At 37.9% G+C, this 20,556-nt stretch overlaps 1 protein-coding gene across 3 annotated transcripts in view; it reads left to right on the forward strand.

Annotated features, from left to right (window-relative positions):
• neto1l (neuropilin (NRP) and tolloid (TLL)-like 1, like) overlaps window positions 1–20,556 on the forward strand; it is a 407,478-nt gene that overhangs the window by 190,146 nt on the left and 196,776 nt on the right. The window lies entirely within an intron of this gene.

Genomic DNA, 20,556 nt, shown 5'->3' on the forward strand with positions numbered 1-20,556 from the left:
ACTGATTTATTCGCACAAATCCGAGAGACAGGCTGCAACAACAACAACAACATTTATTTATATAGAACATTTTCATGCAAATAACGTAGCTCAAAGTGCTTTACATGATGAAGAAAGAGAAAAAAGGACAAAGTAAGAATTAAAATAAGAGAACATTAATTAACATAGCATAAAAGTAAAGTCTGATGGCCAGGGAGGACAGAAAAAACAAAAAAACTCCAGACGGCTGGAGAAAAAATCAAATCTGCAGGGGTCCGGACCATGAGACTGCCCAGCCCCCTCTAGGCATTCTACCTAACATAAATGAAACAGTCCTCATTGTATTCAGGGTTCTCATGGAAGGACTTGATGATGACGGTCATGTGGACTTCTGGCCTTTAATCCATCAATGTAGGGACATCACGGTGCTTTGATTAGGTGGTGGTGGCGCATCCCAGAAAACCGGAAAAAGAACAGAAGTGAGAGTAGGGGTTGGTATGGATTTTGGAGCCACCATGAATAGTAATGATAATTAATTGAATATACAGAACATCAAGATTAAACTAAAATGAAGTTATGAGAAAGCCATGTTAAAGTAATGTGTTTTTAGCAGTTTTTTAAAGTGCTCTGCTGTATTAGCCTGGCGAATTTATCAGTCAGCTATCCCAGATTTTAGGTGCATAACAGCAGAAGGAAGCCTCACCACTTCTTTTAAGTTTAGCCTTAGAATTCTAAGCAGACACTCATTTGAAGATCTAAGGTTACGATTTGGAGTGTAAGGTCTCAGACACTCCGATATATAAGATGAGGCGAGATTATTTAAGGTTTTATAAACCGTAAGCAGTATTTTAAAGTCAATTCTGAATGACACAGGTAACCAGTGTAGTGCCATCAAAACTGGAGAAATGTGCTCCAGGCCGAGAGGAGGGAGGCGGGACCACATGAGTAGGGAGCTGGGCGGGGCCCTTGTCACTCACTCATCAGTCTCCTTTTAAGTCATTGTACCTCTCGCCACGTGTTGGAGCGTACCTTGCATCCACTTAGCTCGCGATCCAGAGATTGTTAAAGAGTAAAGTTTGACATTTTTGAGAGAAAGATCTCAGCTAAAACCGTTTTAAAGGGTACCGGCTGATTGGCAGAGATATCACGGCCACATGCTGTTCCCCCCACGTGGGGGACGCTCTTCCGTCAGAGCTGAACATGATCATGTACCTACGTTCTGCTTGGCCAGAGGTACTGTGCCAACTTTTTCGTTTTTGGCAAAGAGATCACAGCTACATTCTCGCCCCTGATAGCAAAACCAAAATTATTGTATATTAAGAGACCCTCGGCTATGAAAGCTATCAATATAAATTCTCAATACAATTTTTTTTATTTTTTTTTATTGATTTTTAAAGTTTTTCCTGTTTCACTACTATGTGGGCAGAACAACAGGGGACAACTAGTAGTAAATAAAAATAATTCAAAAACCTGGATAAGTAAAATAAAATAAAACTACTACAAAATAATCCTAGATAAAGTAGATTCAGAAAGTATTCACATTTTTATATTTTGCTATTTTGCAGCCTTGTGCTAACATCATTTAAATTGTTTTTTACTTAATTGACCAACAGTAAATACCCCAGAATAACGAGTGTGAAACAGGATTTTGGATTATTTTTGCAAAGTAATTAAAAGTAAAAAACTGAAATCTCAAATTGACACCAGCATTCAGACTCTTTGCCATGTCACTTGAAGTGTGGCTCAGGTACACCCCATTCTATTGATCATCATTGAGATGTTTACACCTTGTTTGAAGTTCACCTGTGGTCAGGTCAATTAATTGGACATGAATAAGAAAAGCAAATGTCTGTCTATAGAAGGTCTCACAGTTGAGCAAAAATCAAGCCAGGAGGTTGAAGGAATGGCCTACAGAGCTTACAGACAGGATTATGTCAAGGCACAGATCTGGGGAAGGACACAAAAATATGTGCAGCCTTGAAAGCTCCAAAGAGCAAAGTGGCCTCCAGAATTCTTAAACAGAGTAAGCTTGAATCAATCACAACTCTTCCTAGAACTAGCTACCTGGCCAAAATGAGCAAACATGAGAGAAGCACCTTGGCAAGAGTGGTGACCAAGAACTTGATGGTCACTCACAATGGTCACACTGAGCTTCAGACAGTTTGTTGTGGAGATGAGAGAAACTTTCAGAAGAACAACCATCACTGAAACAAATGAGAGAAACTTTCAGAAGAACAACCATCACTGAAACAACCCACCAATGTGGGCTTTTTGACAGAGTGTCCAGAGAGAAGCCTCTTCTGAATAAAATACACATGGGAGCCCACTTTGCAAAAACTCACATAAAGGACTCACAGACTGTAGTTAACAAGATTCTCTGGTTTGATGAAACCAACTTTGAACTCAATTCTAAGTGTTACGTCTGCAGAAAACAAGGCGTGCTATGGAGTTGTTTTTCAGTGGTAGGAACTGGGAGACTAGTCAGGGTTGAAGGAAAGTATGAATGGTGCAAAGTAATGAGATATTCTTAATGAGGATTTGCTTCAGTGTGCTCTGGACTTTAGACTAGGCCAAAATTTCACCTTCCAACAGGACAGGACAGTAACCCTAAGCACATAAACAAAACCCAGTCAAGACATGGAGATCAACTGGCAAAAAGAGAGTTTGTGTGTGTGTGTGTGTGTTTAAAGGATGTACTGTAACTGCAAATCGGATAAAGCTTGGTGCAAACTCTGACCCTGTATCACATTGTGCCAATGATCTCAAGGTCACGACTCCAGAGACCCCGCTCCTACAAACACAGGACACGACCCTAACGATGGTTATGCAAAATTTTGTCTAATACCAATAACGAATAAGACCATACAATTCTGCCCTGATCATGACAGATATGAGAGTGTACAGTAAAGAAAGGCATTATAAAATAGGTTTGTATATCTGAATATAAATTATTTTGTAAATGCCCTGCAGTGGACTGGCTTGGTTTCCAGCCTGAATCCAATCTTTCCAGAATATGCTGTGTCTCCTCACAACCCTGTAATACAAGAGGTGGAATGAAAAAATGGATGGAATGGTCTGAAACTAAAATGCCCAGAAATCAATTCTCAGTTCACAGTATGACCCCAGAAAGCAAAAGAAAGCATAGGTTTCCTTATCCATGCATTCAATTGTCTCATACCAGCCCAATGTTTTAAATAAACGTTTAGTTCAACGTTAACAAGACCCCCTTGGCCCCATCACAATTATGTCACCAATCTGTGATCCTATAAAGCTCATTTTGACTGCCATTTTGTGTTGTGAAAATCCACATATCAGGCAATTTTCATTTTAAATATGTCTTTCTCACTGCTCACTGTCAGAATGCTATGGGAAAGTAGCAGCTTTTTAAATTGCATTCCTTGCCTCCAAAGCTAAACCTACCTAGGACTTTGCACAAAGTGAATAATTGTATTTTTTAGAAGGCAGAGCTATCTGAATGGTACATGGATGCATTCTCTATTGGAAAAAAAAATACAGTTTAGTGTTAATGCTGAAATTTGATTTAGAAAGAGAAAACAGGATAAATGTTCTTCCTCTTGCTTGGCACGCAGTAAGAGATTTCCAAATAAGAAATGCTGCCTGACTTTCTGGCAGGTAATTAACTGTCTTCTGCACAAGAAAGCTGTTTACCCTGACATGATGCCAGCAAGTAGACGGAACGTGAGGTATGGCTTATATAAAAATATATTTCGTATGGTATCATATGTTTATATATTTGGCATTTATTTTTTTTATCTTATGATGCCACTTGTTCATTTTATCTGCATAAGCACTGAAGTCCCATCTGGTGCAAACAAGCAGTTAGTGGTATCACCTGGAGTTAGCATTATGGACAAGTGTTGACATTTGTATAAGCGGCAAGTTGGTTAATGCTGCCTGATGGCTGCAGAGATAACACTTCGATTGTAGACTTCTTTTCTCTTTGAAGTGTGTTTCCAACCTGTTTTCCAATGTCATTTTCCTCCCAAAGATTTACATGTTAAGTTAACTGGATAGAATTTTTGTAAATTCAATAGTAAAAAAATACACACTGATAGTTTACAATATAGAAATTCACATGTGGGACTGTAGGGACACTGGTTCAAATTCTGGCTTCATCTCTCTTTTAGATGGATTTCTTTCCTATATCAGGATTTCCTTTCCCTTCCCTTCTACAATCATGCATGTTATTTTATTTATGTATCTATATATGTATGTATGTATTTTAGTCTAGGGTTGAAAAAAACACAAAAAACAACTAGCACTATCAAAATTAGCAATACTCTGAATAATGTAAAGACTTCAAAGACTGAGATTGAATGTTCGTTTTTGTCTGTCATTGAATACTCTAAGGCAGTGCTTTTCAATCAGTGTGTCGCAGTACAATGGTGCACCTGGAGAACTACCCAGGTGTCCCATGGAAATGATAGTGTAGCACACCTGTGTCTGAGCCTGAGAGGGACATGGTCCATAGGTGGTTGAGACATGTCTGAGAACCTGGAGAAGCTGGCATAAAAGCAGCTCCACGATTGCTATGTTGCAGGCACAGCACTAAGAACACCTTGGACACATCTTCTGGCTACTAGAGTCTACCTGCCTGGGTGCCTCACAGGGTCTCACAGGGACAGTGGATAGTGGGCATTCGAGTTGCCTCTGAGGCAGAGACGGATAGGCAAAGGGACGAAGCAGCTGGGAGATGCCACTAAAGTGCTCACTAAGTGTTGTGTCTGTGAACGCTGATCTAGGTGCTGATTTTTTTACCAGTTTCTCTGGTAGTCTCGTCCCTTCAGACAGTTGAGCACGTGTATGACATTTAAAGTGCTTGTGGTTAGTAATATAGTGTTGTGCCTTGGGATGTTTTTGGTTACAAAAGTGTGTCACCAAATAAAAAAGGCTGAGAAACACTGACGTAGGGTATCCATCTGTCTTTCCCAGGCTACAGTGTGAGAGATATGGAGGCAAGCTGGGCATACACTGTGTGATTTTGGCACCACTTTAAGGCAGACTTGGAGGTTGCTGACTGAGTCGGTCAGAATTTCAGTTTCATTGGCTGTCATTTGACATGCAGTATGAGAGGCTATTGCAATGCCCGACTGCATCTTACGATTGGACTCTTCTAATGTCAGACAAAATTTCTGTCATGTCATTGATTTCAGTCGGCTTTCCCACCTTATGAACTGATATTCTGATGTCACCACCAGATTTCCCAAAATCATTGGGTTTCAACCACAGTGAACGTGTGCATGGCAACAATAATAACAATAAATATGGCACAGAAGGAATACCTTGTGTGGACAGAGAGCATGGAGGCCAGGTTAACCAACCTTTGCAGGCAAAACTCACACCTACAGAATATGAAGTGTCTTGTACACCATACTGTGACCCAACAGGAACTGGAGAAAATGTTGCTTTTTTATGCTCATTTTCACATTTTTGATTTTTAAAATCCAACTATCATATAGCTAAATGGCCAATGACAAAAGTATCTTACGAAACGTTTACTGGAAGAGCCCAAAATAAACACATGTAATGGTAAATTACACAGATTACATACTGCCAATTCTATTTGTAAAATAGACAGGCTGTATTGTCCATGTCTTCCCCACCATCTGTGTGTCCAGTTACACTATTTTTTTTCTTCATAGTTTCAGAGCACAGTGTGGCATGAATCAGCAATGCAGCTCTTTTATTTATTGATGTTATGAGAAGCCTGTGGCCGTATTGTTTTTTTTTTTAATGGGTAAAGCTTTATTGCAAAATGTCAATGGGTAAAATTGTCTGTCAGCTCCATGTACACATATAGTCTGAATACCCAAATTGTGGCATATCAGTCAGACTAACTCGTGACTTTAATGTGTAGAGTGAGTGGTCGCTTGACCACAATTTGTAAAAATCTTAGTGTATGCCTGAATTTAGGATTGTAGAAGTCCTACTTCAGTTCCAGATCTCTGGTCCTGGCGCCTGTTGTTCAGACATTAACAGGCTTGGTTTACCTGAGGTGGTCCATTGTTTCACAGATCTCTATTTAACATCCCCAACCTTGCTTAGCTCTTTAATGAAACCCATCCAAACTCCTTCAAACCTCTGAGAACAGAAAAATGTAAGAATCTAGACCAAACTAATATTTAAATACTTATTTATTAAACTACAAAATAAAAAATATGGATAAAGGATTAATGCCACATATCTATACTAATAAAAGGCAAAGCCCTCACTCACTCACTGACTCACTCATCACTAATTCTCCAACTTCCCGTGTAGGTAGAAGGCTGAAATGTGGCAGGCTTATTCCTTACAGCTTACTTACAAAAGTTGGGCAGGTTTCATTTCGAAATTCTACGCATAAGGGTCATAACTGGAAGCTATTTTTCCCCATATAATGTAATGGAGTCTTGAGTTGGAGATGGCGTGGGGGTTTCGTGTGACATCATCACGCCTCCTACGTAAGTACGTAGAGAACAAGGAAGAACTCCAAACAGCGATGAGCACAAAACGCCATTTCACAATTGAGAAGGCAGAAAAACATTATGAAGCAAATGATGCATACAAGCATATTCATAAGTACAGCTACTGCGGAAACAAAGCACGGCGTGAACCGTAAGTTTATATTAAATTAAGTTCATAGACAGGCTGCCACTAGCGTTTGTAATTTAGTGCCTGCCCATATAAGGCCGTCCATCAGCGGCAATCCAATACAAACACTGCCGGTAAATATTCACGTGTGAAGGACTGTACTTATGCAGAGGAAGATGAGATGGTCAGGGTGGTGTTTGGCACAAACTCATTGAAACTGCGAGAGAAACTTTTAAGTGCTGGGTCTTAGCTGACATTACGAGATGGCACCAGTACAGCTGGGAACCTTGATGCAAGAACACCAAGCGGCTCCGTGAACTGGCGCAATGCACAGACAAAAGCAACAGTTCCAAAGAGTGCTGAACAAAACCGAATTACACAATTGAGAAGGCAGCAAAAAAATATGAAGCGTCTTATACATACAATCATATTCATAAGTGCAGCTACTGCGGAAACAAAGCACACGGTGGAAAAAGTGAATGTCCTGCTAAAGGAAGACAGTGTAAAAAAACCCGTGCATGCAGTTTGTCACATCACAGATAAAAGGAAGGCGAGCTGTTTATTGATGCAGTAAGGAACTAATCGATGAATGAAACCTCTTATCTTTACAGCGATTGACAAACACGGAATGTAACTTGAACACATCCTACAAATACGAGCCTGATTGAAAGAAATAATGATAATCAAATCCTTGATGACAGCAACATTCAATAACACTCACAAAACAATTACTGTATATTGACAATCATGTTACGTTATTTTTAAAATGTTCCCTTTTCTTTTCATAACTTCTACTTCTCCACTGCGATACGGGTATATATATAAATGTATATATATACCCGATCTACAATACATACTTTAGCATAGACAAGCCACGCTGTGGCTAATTGTAGAGTCTTAAGCCTCTAACGCCGACATTGAGGTTGATTCGAGAGGGTGTACTGACTATGTACGCGCTACCGATTCATTTTACCTTAGCATCTCCTTGGTTTGGGGCGTATGAAAAATATTAGGTTAGCAGAATCATGTTACGTTATTTTTAAAATTTTCCCTTTCTTAGCACAAGCACAGCTGAGAAGCTTCGATGCATGTACTCCATAGCAGCGTTAAAAATAATGCATTTAATCACACTTTCAATTCCAAGCAAGCGGGAACTTTTGTCAATGCATGATTTCCTGGTACATCCATTACACTGATGCACACATCACAGCTACAAAAATGTTAGAGTCGGAATAAAGCGCGTTCCTACGACTGATCATTTCGACTACCGGCGAAGCCTTGATAAAAGCATGGTTTTGTGCACACTGAAAAGCAAGCAAAATTAGATGCATTACAGAAAGCGGACTTTGTGGCTCTTACTGGGGATCATTGGACTTCCGTGACCGTTAGTAATTCTAAATACATCTAATTACAAAATGTTCAATGATCACACTGTTTTAGCCTAATGTACAAAATAATTTTGGCTAATGTTACTCAGAGTTTAAAGAGTAAGCTGGTCAAATTACCTTTTATGTTTCTGACTTATTTTTTAAGAAGAAAAACTGCACTTTATGTTGAAATTTTGGTTATTATTATTTAAAGACAATACTATTCTGAAAATGTACTTAAAGTACTTAAACTACCACTTTATTTTTAAGTCTGCCCAATTTTAACCAGGGATGATATTTTTGTTTCTGTTTTGAATTCAAATGCAGTTTAAAAGCTTTTTTCAGAAATTAAAACAGCTTCAGTTTACAATATTCATGTCCATGTCTATTATTTGATTCTGTAAGCCCACTAAAACCGTTTTAAATTAAAAAAAAACATTTGCGATTTGGGGCAAATTCGTGTCGATTACATACGATTAATCAAGATTAATTCTTACACAGCCTCTAATTAATTGGATTAATTTTTTAATCGAGTCCCACCTAATATATATATATGTAGATATATATATGTAGATTTATATATATATGTGTATATACAGTATATATGTAGATATGTATATGTTGTATATACAGTATGTATATATGTGTGTGTGTATATATACAGTATGTGTATATATGTATATGTATATATATGTATGTGTGTATATGTATATATATAACTGTATATATGTATGTGTATATATATATATATATATATATATATATATATATATACCAGCAACACTCATGACAATGACAAAACAATTACATTGTCAATCATGTTACGTTATTATTAAAATGTTTCCTTTTCTTTTTACTTCTCCGCTGCCAATCGCAGGTATTTTACTATATATATATATATATATATATATAATATAAATAGATAGATATGACAACAACACTCATATCAATGACAAAACAATTACATTAACAATCATCTTACTTTATTTTTAAAATGTTTGCTTTTCTTTTTCATAACTTCTTTAACACACTACTTCTCCACTGCGAAGCGCGGGAATTCTGCTAGTCTACTATATAATAAAACGCTAACATCTATGTGTCCAGTCAGTAAGAGCAATGTGATTGGTTAGTTTAGCTTTGGTGTGATGGGTCAGTTTGGCTTTAGTGATGTGAAGAAAGTGCAAGTATGAGCATGAAACCCCAAAAGAGTTGCCTGCAAAAATTAAAAGTATAAAACTGAACCAGGAGCAAGAAAGGCAACTCGAAAATATTGGTAGAGTCTGGGAAGCAGGCTTTATGGGAACACACTCAAAACAGGGAGCACCAAGGAAGAGAGGTTCAGACACACGTGGATATGAAGGAATTAAGGCACTGAAGGCACACATAGGCAAAGAGACAGTAAATATTTTTACATTATCAATCAATCAATCAACATTTATTTATATAGCACATATTCATACAAAAAAATGTAGCTCAAAGTACTTTACAAAATGAATAGAAAAATAGAAGACACCATAAAAAATAAACATAAGTCAACATTAATTAACATAGAATAAGAAGGTCCGATGGCCAGGGTAGACAGAAAAAACAAAAAAAACTCCAATAGCTGGAGAAAAAAGAATAAAATCTGTAGGGGTTCCAGACCAAGAGACCGCCCAGTCCCCTCTGGACAATCTACCTAACATAAGTCAAACAGTCCTCTTTGTATTTAGGGTTTTCATGGAAGGACCTGATGATGATGGTCACGTAGACTTCTGGCTTTCAGTCCATCAATGTTGGTGCATCATGATGCTTTGAGTAGGTGGTGGTGGAGCAGGCCGCCACCACAAAGAAACCGGAAAAAGAAACAGAAGAGAGAGTTGGGGTCATTATTATTTATCATTATTACATTATTCTGTTACCTGTCCTCAACAGGTACCATGGCTAGTAAGTAATAAACTAATAATATTCTTACAACAGTTCAGCAACAATGACACAGATTCAGACCTTCCTCTCTGTCTTTCTTTCTCTCACTTTCTGTGTCTTTATCTAAAAAGTGTCCAGAACCTCAAACTTCTTACTTAACTTTTTTCCGAGTTAGGGCTTTCCCTACTGAGATGGTGTAATACATCCTTTAATATATAATTTCTTTTTATGTCTAATAATCCATAACAGATATACATTTCTTTGCATTGGTAATATTTGCCAATTTGTAAATCCCATTTCATGCTCAACATTATTTAATGTGTTATTATGATTAAATAGATAATTATTTTAAATCATAACTGTTCACCTTTCTGTGAAGCATTTGACAGAGAATTTGAGAAAAAAAATGGCTTGCCGTAAAATTTCAAATTTCATGTAAGCACCTGATTGAGGAACTGGTTTTTATGGTTTTACCGGACATTCTAATCCTCATGGTGCAGCTCATTTCTTAATGATGATGGCGACATCAAGACATAGAGGCTTGGGCAGATCTGTGGCAGATGAAATTTAATCTCTGTAAATGTAAAGTATTATATGTATGAAGTAAAAAAGTTAGATTTGAATACACAATGGGAGGTCTGAAAATTGAAAATACACATCAGGAGAAGGACTTATGGGTCTCAGTAAACTTGTCACTATCAACTGCCAGACATTGTTCAGAAGCCATTAAGAAGGCTAACAGAATGTTAGGTTATATAGCATCCTGAAGTGTAGAGTACAAGTCCAAGGAGGTTCTTCTCAAGCTTTATAGCACACTGGTGAGGCCTCATCTTGAGTACTGTGTGCAGTTTTGGTCTCCGGGCTACAAAAAGGACATAGCAGCGGTAGAAAAGGTCCAGAGGAGAGCGACTAGAATAGAATAAATTACCAAGTAGTATGGTAGACAGTAGGACTTTACAGACTTTCATAACTCGACTTGATGTTAATTTGGAAGATTTAAGTGGATATGATTGGCGAGCTTTGTTGGACATAGTGGCCTATTCTAATGTTCTCATGTCCTGCCAATTTCAGTTCCATTATCTGAGTCCCTCTAGTTTGTTTCTTGTGCTGTTTGTTTCTTAGGCCACATTTTCACTAGAGATCCAGGATGGTCTGTTTTCTTAACACTTCCTTCATGTAGTCTGATTTTTTTTCTCCCTCATAAAGATGTGCATGTTAGCCGATTTATTTTTTTAACTCTTGAGTTTTAAAAATCAGTAAAAGACAGCAAGTAATACAGAAATGCACACATACTCTAGATGACTCAGGTTCATGCTCTGACTTTATTCCTCCTTCACTGGGTTTCTTTCCTATAACCTGAGTCTCATAATATGCCATTGTTAGGTGAACTGGGTGGCATTTTTTAAATTCTAGGATAGAAAAACAAACAAAAAGAAAATTGTAAATAGAGTTTATTCATACTTTAGATGATATTAATGGCTTTATGGACTCGGCTTTAGATTTGGGTAATGTTTGTATTTGAAGTAGATTTCCTTTGTATACTCGGATTTCTTCTCCTTCCTAAAGTGTGCCTGTTCGGTTGATTAAATTTTTTTAATTCAGAAGTAAAAAAAAAAAATCACAAAGTGATGTCTATCAATATAGTATTCACACAGTAGGTGACACTAAAACTGTTAACTCTGAGACCTCAAGTCAGTAATTTCTCCCTTGACTTCTCATACTGTGTTATAATTTTCTGTTATATTTCTCTTTCTTTCTAATTTGTTGAAATTTGTCCCTTACATTGTACCCTAAGACTATTGTCAACATGTAAACATCATGCTATTAATAGTGTACAGTATGACCCACCAAGTCAATCTGTTTATACCCAGGTTTCCCAAACTATAAATGCTTTTTGAAAAACCCTGACAAGAAATCCAATTAAAGTCTACAATCCATCCATCCATCCATTCATTATCCAACCCGCTATATCCTAACTACAGGGTCAAGGGGGTCTGCTGGATCCAATCCCAGCCAACACAGGGCACAAGGCAGGAAACAAAACCCAGGCAGGGCGCCAGCCAACTGCGGAAGTCTACAATCCATCCATACATTTTAATAAGGCAAATAAAAGATCAAGTGGAGAGGAATCTGTCCTGGCATTGGTGTGAACATGGAGGTGGTGCACTGCTACAAGTACTTGGGGGTCCACATCAGTGACTGATGATTCAGAGGATCTAAACAAGTAAGGGCAGCGTATAGATTTTGTTGTTAGGAGACTGTGTTCCTTTATTGTGTCATCTGAAAAAGTGTGTGGAGTTTATTTAACTGATGGAATTGCTTACAATGAACGTGCTTCATAACAACCTCCATGATTCGTAAGTGATGGAGTTGGTTAGGAAAACTTACACATATCATTTTAAGACATGGATGGAGTTTGTCATTTAAGCTTGGGGGTTGACAGATGAACCTTAAAAAGAATTTGTTTTCATAATCATGCTGCTATATATTTACATCTTATTCCATATCAAATACTGAAAATCTGTATATTAAATACTTTGTATGTTCCTTATACCCTTTGACCAATCTGGACCAAATTTTGTATAGTTGCTCTCTAAGACCATATGGACAAGACAGGCTACTTTGGAGCCCAAAATTCTGACCCTGGGGGTCCCAGTTTTTTTTTTTCTTGTGTGCTATGGCACACCAATGCCACCTACTGGCTCAGTGTAAGGGAAATGTCCGAAAAGACTATGGCAGACGAACAGACAAAATAACCAGAAATTAAATTTACTTACATGGGCAATGAGGCATGCCACTTCATATCTACTGTAATATAAAACGGAGTATCGGGCACTTTTGAGGAGGGTGCTGGGTGAGGCTTGATCAAGGGTGGAAGTGCAGCACAACACAAAGGAGAATCATATTGTCATTCAGCTCCTGTTTTGTCGGCCTTTCTTCATAATTTAAGCACTAGAAACTGTCCACCTTGAACTAAAAGTACGGGTCAGACATGACAGAGTTGATGGTTACAACCCAGCAAGGAGTTAACACAACTCTAGAGTTCAATCAGACCCTAAAATAACAAATTCTTGACTCCTGAGAGCAGAGACATTGATGGAGAGGCAGTGTGGATGACAGCTATCAATAAGAAGAGGGTCACCATTTATAAAACACATACATCTTTGCTTTCTTTTCTTACTCAGTTCTCTAAATATACCTAGGCAACATACTTTGGCTAGTTGTTTATAATACAGTTATAATATCAACTAATTTTTGCTTATGTTAACACATTTAAATCTTCAAAATAATGTAAAAGTACACAAGTTCCATTAGCAATATTTAAATGACAGAAGATTTATTTTTTTCAGTTTATTTATCCACTTATTGTAGATATGGAAAAAATTAGCACTTTCTTATTTTTCTAAACCAGTTAAGAAATGTACACAGGTCGTAATATCCTGGTGCGTGCAGTATAAGCAATAGAAACACCACGGCAGGTGCAGGACATTGAAACAAGCAGCAAAGCAGAGTGAGATGAGAAGGACAACTCACCATGCATGGAGCTCCCTCAGTTTAGGCTCCGTATAAGTTGTGTAGGATTGTCTGTACCCGGCCATCCATAGTAAACACACTTGTTGTTTGTGTGAATCAGACTCATTTGGTAGTTTAAGCATTACTTGTGTTCTGTTTTGTGTGTTGTATTTACCCCATTTTTTGACACACATTGAACACCCCAACATACCTAGCCCCGTCTCTCTCTCTCTCTGAATTGCTTTTCCCAAGATTTCTTACATTTTTTTTTTCGGATTTTTCTTGTCTTTTTATGGAGTCAAGGCTGAGGGGCTTGTTAAAGCCCATTGTGGAATTCCTTGTGTGATTTTCAGCTACACAACAAATAAATTGCTGAGCACATCCATCGTAGCTAACATTAGTACTAGCCCTGTCCCTATCACTTATTCGATAAATGCCGTCAACAATCGCCATTAACGTGGGGGTCTACTGCTAGAATAATGGTTTGAGAGGCAGAGTCCATCTTATCTATACTGTAATAAATGATGTGGGATGGATTTCATTCACTTTCTAATATTCATACAGTACTTTGTGAAACAAATTATGTTTTCTGCTGTGTAATAATCAATGAATTAAGTTAACAACTTTGTGTGTTTTCACAAATTCCCGCTGCCAGCACCAAACAAACAATCCGGGCAAGAAATGTAAACAGAATTGGTAGAAAGGCACCTTTCAATAAAAATAAACGGCTTTTTTATTTCTTTGCTTATTGTTTAACAATATTTTTTTATATATTGTAATGTGACAGAGTCTTCAGGGATTATTGTGAGAAGGTAAAAAAAAGTGAGAGATGTAAACGTAAAACAGAAATCACTGTCAGTATCAGGCTAAAGTCGGAAAACTGGGAGACCAAAAAGAGAGCACAGGCAACCAAACCTCAGGGGCAAACCAATAATCGAAGTTAAAGGCCTAAAGGAATTCAATAATGTAAAACATACCTAGCACTTGGCCCACTTAAGAAGAACCTCACTATGACTAGACAATTTTGTTTGTTAATGTTATTCAACTGAGGAGCGTTTACAATTGGAAACACCAACATATTCATACCAGTAGTCCAGTTAGGTCATAAACCACGACGATCGCAGTCACCTGATGCACAACTTGGGATCACGTGACATGCCGCTCACTTTGCATAAATACTGTAAATAACTAAAGAGGGGGAAGACCCAAAAACCTCAACGTCTTGCATAACTGGACATCAAGATGAGTCAAATGGTATATCATATGTGGAGGTTTTCTCGTACTGGTGAGTGAGGAGGTGCCAGACAAAAAAAAAGTAATTTCAAAGAGTTCATATGTAATTGTTATGAACTCAGAAATTATTAATGGGTGTTTTCCCACAATGACAGGTCTGCTGTTTTAAGGATAGGTGACGTGCAACAGAGAGTTGCTTAGGGCAGAATGGATTTATCTTATTTGTTTCATTATGTTTAGTAATTTAGAAAATCTGTTATGATAGGCCATCCCACTAACTCTGCATATGTTCCCTCAATACCCTTAATCCCATTCCCCGTTTTATAGAGCACATGACATGCAGTAAATATGGAAAACCTTGTCAGTTCATAGCACATTTCACCCACATACTCGCATGGGTACAATAAAGAATTATCATTCAACCCAACAACACTTTATTTGGGATGATGGAAAAAAACTGGAATATACAGAGAAAACCCCACTTTGACATGAAAGAGTATGGAATTTCCATACAGACAGCGCCCACCTAATTATTATTACTATTATTATTATTGTCTATCTAGCTATTGTGGCGGATAGCTGGGTCCTTGCCCGAAGTGTGGAAGGACCGAGGAAAAGAGAATTGTTGGGACAGTTTCTCCCCCAGGTGAATAGAGGGCAGCCCCCTTGGTTTTCAGTGGGGTTACGGGTTATGAGCATGGAGGCTCAACCCTGTTGGAACCTGTGGTCACCGCCAGGGAGTGCATGGACCTTTCCAGGGCCTTATTTATTCACGCTTCCACCACATCCGGTAGTGTGACAGGAAAAAGCTCATTAGGCTCGTTGAGTCCATCCAGGTGTCTTATAAAGAGGAGCTGCCTCACTCCATAAGTTGGGAGGAGAGGACAAACCCTGAAGAGTAGTGGAGGGAAAAGGACTGGCGGCAGAAGGGACAGAGTGGTGTTATCAGTGTTGCATTATGCTTACTGGTATTGTGGTAAAAACTGTAAATAAATGTGTGGAGTGTGGCAAAACTTGTCTCCTGCCTGTCTGTGTCTGGGTTAGGGTGGTGGTATGCCTTCTAGTGGTTTACATTATCCATTTTTAAACCCACTGAGTCCAACCGTATTGCTGTTATTTCTTCATGTACGTAAATCAGAAGTGTTTTGATAGCAGTACCCACAAGAAGCTGTAGAAAAATAAGCTACTTATTTTATAGTTATACTGAGCACACACATCTAAAAGGTATATTAAAAATAATAAACAAATGATAATGTGACAGTGTACCTTGAAAGAGGCTTCTCATTTCATCTAGTGAGGCTGTAACTTGATTGCAGCTTTCGCAGGTTGGATCTTGCCCTGGAAACATTTTGGAGACTTTTAGGCGAGACAGATGTGCTCGATACATAATTTTGAGTTGAATAATTGTATGCTTTGTGCATATGGAGCATGAGTGAATTCTCTGCATTGCTATTTTCCACTCCTTTTCTGATATGTTTAGTGAGAGATCTTTTTCCCAGTGTCCTCTTGGATCATTGAAAGGGAGGGACTGTACAATAATTTTATATATTGCATAGATGGTGTCTGAGTCCATCTATTTCTGTCCAGGTTTTTATAGCTTGTATGTTTTCTGCCCAGTAATAAAAATGGAAGTTAGATAGAGCCATGCCACCTTCTGCCTTTTGTCTTTGTAGGGTCGTTCTTTGGATACATGGATGTTTTGAATTCCAAATAAATGAGGTTATTGTTGAATCTAATTGCTTAAAAAATGCATGTATATTGGAATGTTTTGAAATAAAAAAGGAGCTTAGGAAGAATATTTATCTTAACAGTGCTAATTCTTCCAGCTAGAGTGAGATGAAGGCTTGACCATCTATGCAAGTCTTGCTTAATTTAATTAATGTGACAGTGTACCTTGAAAGAGGCTTCTTGTTTCATCTAATAACTGATGAATGATCTGAAGGCTTCAAATTCAGCATCAAAACTTTACACAACAAAAGAAACGTATACATAAATTCCACCTTCTAAAATTTTCTTAATCCAACAAACGCAGTGGTTAACTTTGCAGCACAATAAAGCTCATTTTAGGCCATGTTATTTCCCTTTCTTTTGTAGATAAATAGCAATTCAGAACCTCACCTGTCATCACACTATTCTTCTGCTTGCCCTCAGCAGCTGCAAATGACTGTGATTGCACATCATGGTAAGGCAGTTCTATACTGCAGACAATTCGGCTGGAATATCAATTTTATAACACCTCAGTGCATTTTTGATGGGACTAACCATATAAATCAGTAATGCCAGTTGTTAATCATTCGATGCACTTCTTCAACCCATAGCTCTTTAACTTCAGGGGAAACATTATGCTGAAGCAGTTGTGTGCAATAAATGGCTGAATAGTCATAAGGAAGAATGCTGTGTGCGTTGGTTTAGGCACTGAACTGCAAACCATAAGGATGCCATTCCGTAAGAATAAAAAGTCAAAAATGAGATCTCCTTGATATCTTTTTGGTTTCTCCTTGACAACGATGAGATCAGAAAAAAATGAAATGGAGACATTGTCTTCTGTCTCACGCTTCACAGAATTTTCTCCCGAGAAAAAATAATCTAGTATTCTCATAAGTGACTCCTCTTGAGTTTCAACAAAGATCTAAGAAAAGTCACAAAAAGGGCTCAGATCTTCCAAGCACTGTCTTGACATTTTTGTTGCAATTTTAAAGTATTTGCATTGTGTTCAAAGTAATATAGTGAAACACATGGACAGTAGTAAAAAACACTCCTTGCTTCTGAATAATACTATTGGTTGTTCTATTTTTATTTCTATTAACCAGTTAGGTCATACTCATTAAGAAAGAAAAGGCAGGCAGTGTATCACAAGTTATGAGTTCAGATCCCACTACTGACACCAATGTTTGACCATGGGCAAGTCACTTCACCTGCCTGTGCTACAAATAGCAAAACAAAAGAAATGTAACTGATTGTATCTCAAATATTATTAGTCACCTGGATAAAGGCATTAGTCCAATAGTAAACAAAAATGAAAGTCATGATAGAGATTAAAACAAGACTAGAAAGAGACATCACAAAATATACCTTGCTGATTATTTAGTAAGTGTAAGACACTGACTTTTATATTGTGGCGGTAATGACGTCATGCATCACATACTCCCAATCATCCGGCCTAGCAATAGCTGGGCAACTGTATCATAAAGGGCAAACAGTGGTGGCGCCCATAATAAAAAAATGGCACATTAGGTAGAATATACCATGCTCTCCAAACCATTTTCTAAATTTTGACTTCTTTTAACTCAATTGTAAACGACGTGAAAACGCTAGTGTGAACAGAGATAATTTTTATTTAAAATGATAACATAGCAGTGTGGACATAGCTAAAGGGCATGTGCTTTCCACAATAGCGTTCCCCATGTGTTTCAAATCTGTATTTTTTATTAACGTATACATTGTAGTAACAAAGTGAACACAGTGAGAAGGTTTAAAACAACCATAGGCAAACTCCATATAATCTCAAAAACAGAGCAATAAAACACAGGAAGGATGTAAAGTTGCGCCTTTTCAGATGGAAGTCTGGATATGATTGCCAAAATGGTGGCTCTTCCGGTTAAAACTACTTCAGCCTGAAAAGGTGGATCCAGGTAAAGGAACACCGGAACTGACATCGGTGGTGGAAAAGCAGTCAGTCTTCCGGTCTGCAGAGGAAGAGAAAGAAAAGGTGTTATCTTATCCAATAATGTGCCAACCCTTGAAGCAGCAGAGAATTGCTGCCACCAGAGCCCTTAAATGGTCCCCTATGTGCACACATGTGACAACATTTAACATACTATTCGGTTAGGATCTATTTGTCACCATTTTCTCACTGTTGTGGCTTGATGCACATTCAAACATTTTTAGCCAAATCTATATAGAATATATTCCTGCCTTTGCATATTATCACTTTCCCCTGATCCATGTACCAAACGTCCTCCTTGATCATGTCCCTGTGCCCTCCAGCAGTACAGGAGGACAGAAGTTTAAAGTAAGATGGAATCAGAAGATAGATCATGATTGTATTAGTAAGCCAAGGCTATACCTGGGAGAGCAGAAATTAAATAAAAAAGGCTACAATATGAGACAAACTCATACAACAAGTAACGAAACAGGAGGGCCAATAACCAGAATATTTCATGTTGCCTTAGCCAAAATGCAACATGTAACTCAAAGAAGAGCAGAAAAGATTCAGAATAAAGAGATATCTGTACAATAATAACACAAGGTTTTGTTTTTTTTTTGCCTGTTTTCATTTATATTCACAATCTTGAATATTTAGGAAGTGTATGACACTGACTTCTATAGTGTGGTGGTAATGACATCACACATTGCACGCTCCCAATCCTCCTGCCTAGCCTGGCCAGTGTATCATAAAGGGCAAACAGTGGTGGTGCCCATAATAAAAAAAGGTGCATTAGGTAGACAAATTTCAAAAATTTTTATATAATCAATAAAACAATCAGACTGCTTAATTCATTGAGGCCTAAAACCTCTACAACAATACCTATCTGTATATTACTTTTAGAGGCCAAAGAAAAGGCTTAAAAAATATAAAACAAAGCCCAGCACTGGAAAATAGCGACGTGTTGCCTGTTCAAATACACATGGAAGTAAGAATTTGATTCTACTAAGCGCACTAGACAGCAATGATCATTTGAACCTATAAATCTAAAACTCTTTCTTGTTGGTTGTCTTTTATTCAAATTCATAATTTGTATTGTATTCAAATCTTATTATGTAATATCATCTACTGTTGAATTCTACTCTGTACTTGTAATAGTCCCATTGCACTATTGTATTGTATTGAGGATTACTTGTGTTCTGTTCTGTGTTTTGTATTTTATTTACCCCCTTTTTTTGGACACCCACTGCATGCCCACCCTACCTGGAAAGGGGTCTCTCTTTGAACTGCCTTTCCCAGTGTTTCTTCTATTTTTTTTCTACTGGGGCTTGTGGGAGTTTTTCCTTGTCTTCTTAGAGAGTCAAGGCTGGGGGCTGTCAAGAGGCAGGGCCTGTTAAAGCCCATTGCGGCACTCCTTGTGTGATTTTGGGCTATACAAAAATAAATTGTATTGTATAATATTATGAGGCAAATCTGCTTGTAGGCTATCACATCAGAATAGAATTGTGATGCACATTAAATCAAATTTAAATGATTTTTAGTTGTCTTTAATTCTCCTTCCAGGGTTCTTTCCTGTAGTAGGGAGTCCTGCAGCAGTCTCTGTGTATGTGTTCTTTGCTCCCACTTCACCACCGCCACAGTCCAGCACAATATTTGTAGTACTATTGCCATTGCACCGACAAGGTGACTAATCCAATAATCACCTCTGTTTTCACTTGTCTCCATTTGGGGTGGCTGTTCATCTTTTACCAGCAGAGGACAAATGGACATTTTCCAGGAATGAGCCATGACCTCAGATCTAGAGGTGCTAATTAAAATGTCCGCTGCATTACACTTATGTGTGTACCATTCTAGTGTGCACCAGAGATCTGTCTGATCAGGCCAGCAGGACAATATAATCTACAAGCAACAGAGACGCAAACTCCAGTGGGATACTCTGTAAACCTCAACTGTGCTTTTAATACTGTGTCCATGAAAAACAAGAACAGTAGGAGAGACCTGACTCACTTGAGACAAACAATGATTCATAAGTTACCCCCTGAAAGGCTGAAGATTGATAGGGCACATACAGTACACTCTTAATAGGATATTATGGTTCTTTACTGGCTTGTGTGGTTCATCATAAGGCCATTGCTTGACAAAGCAACATTCCATTCTTGGATGGGTTCTTGTGCTTTGAAAAACTTTCTTAAATGAAATCTTTATAATGTATGGACGGGCACTAATACATTAAAGATACCTGGACTTGGGATGTGTTATTTCACATCGTGACTTATTGGTATTTCACAAATCTGTTAACATCTATGCATGATTATTTACCAT

The sequence above is a fragment of the Polypterus senegalus genome, chromosome 5 (genome assembly GCF_016835505.1).
Source record: "Polypterus senegalus isolate Bchr_013 chromosome 5, ASM1683550v1, whole genome shotgun sequence".
NCBI lineage: Eukaryota > Metazoa > Chordata > Cladistia > Polypteriformes > Polypteridae > Polypterus > Polypterus senegalus.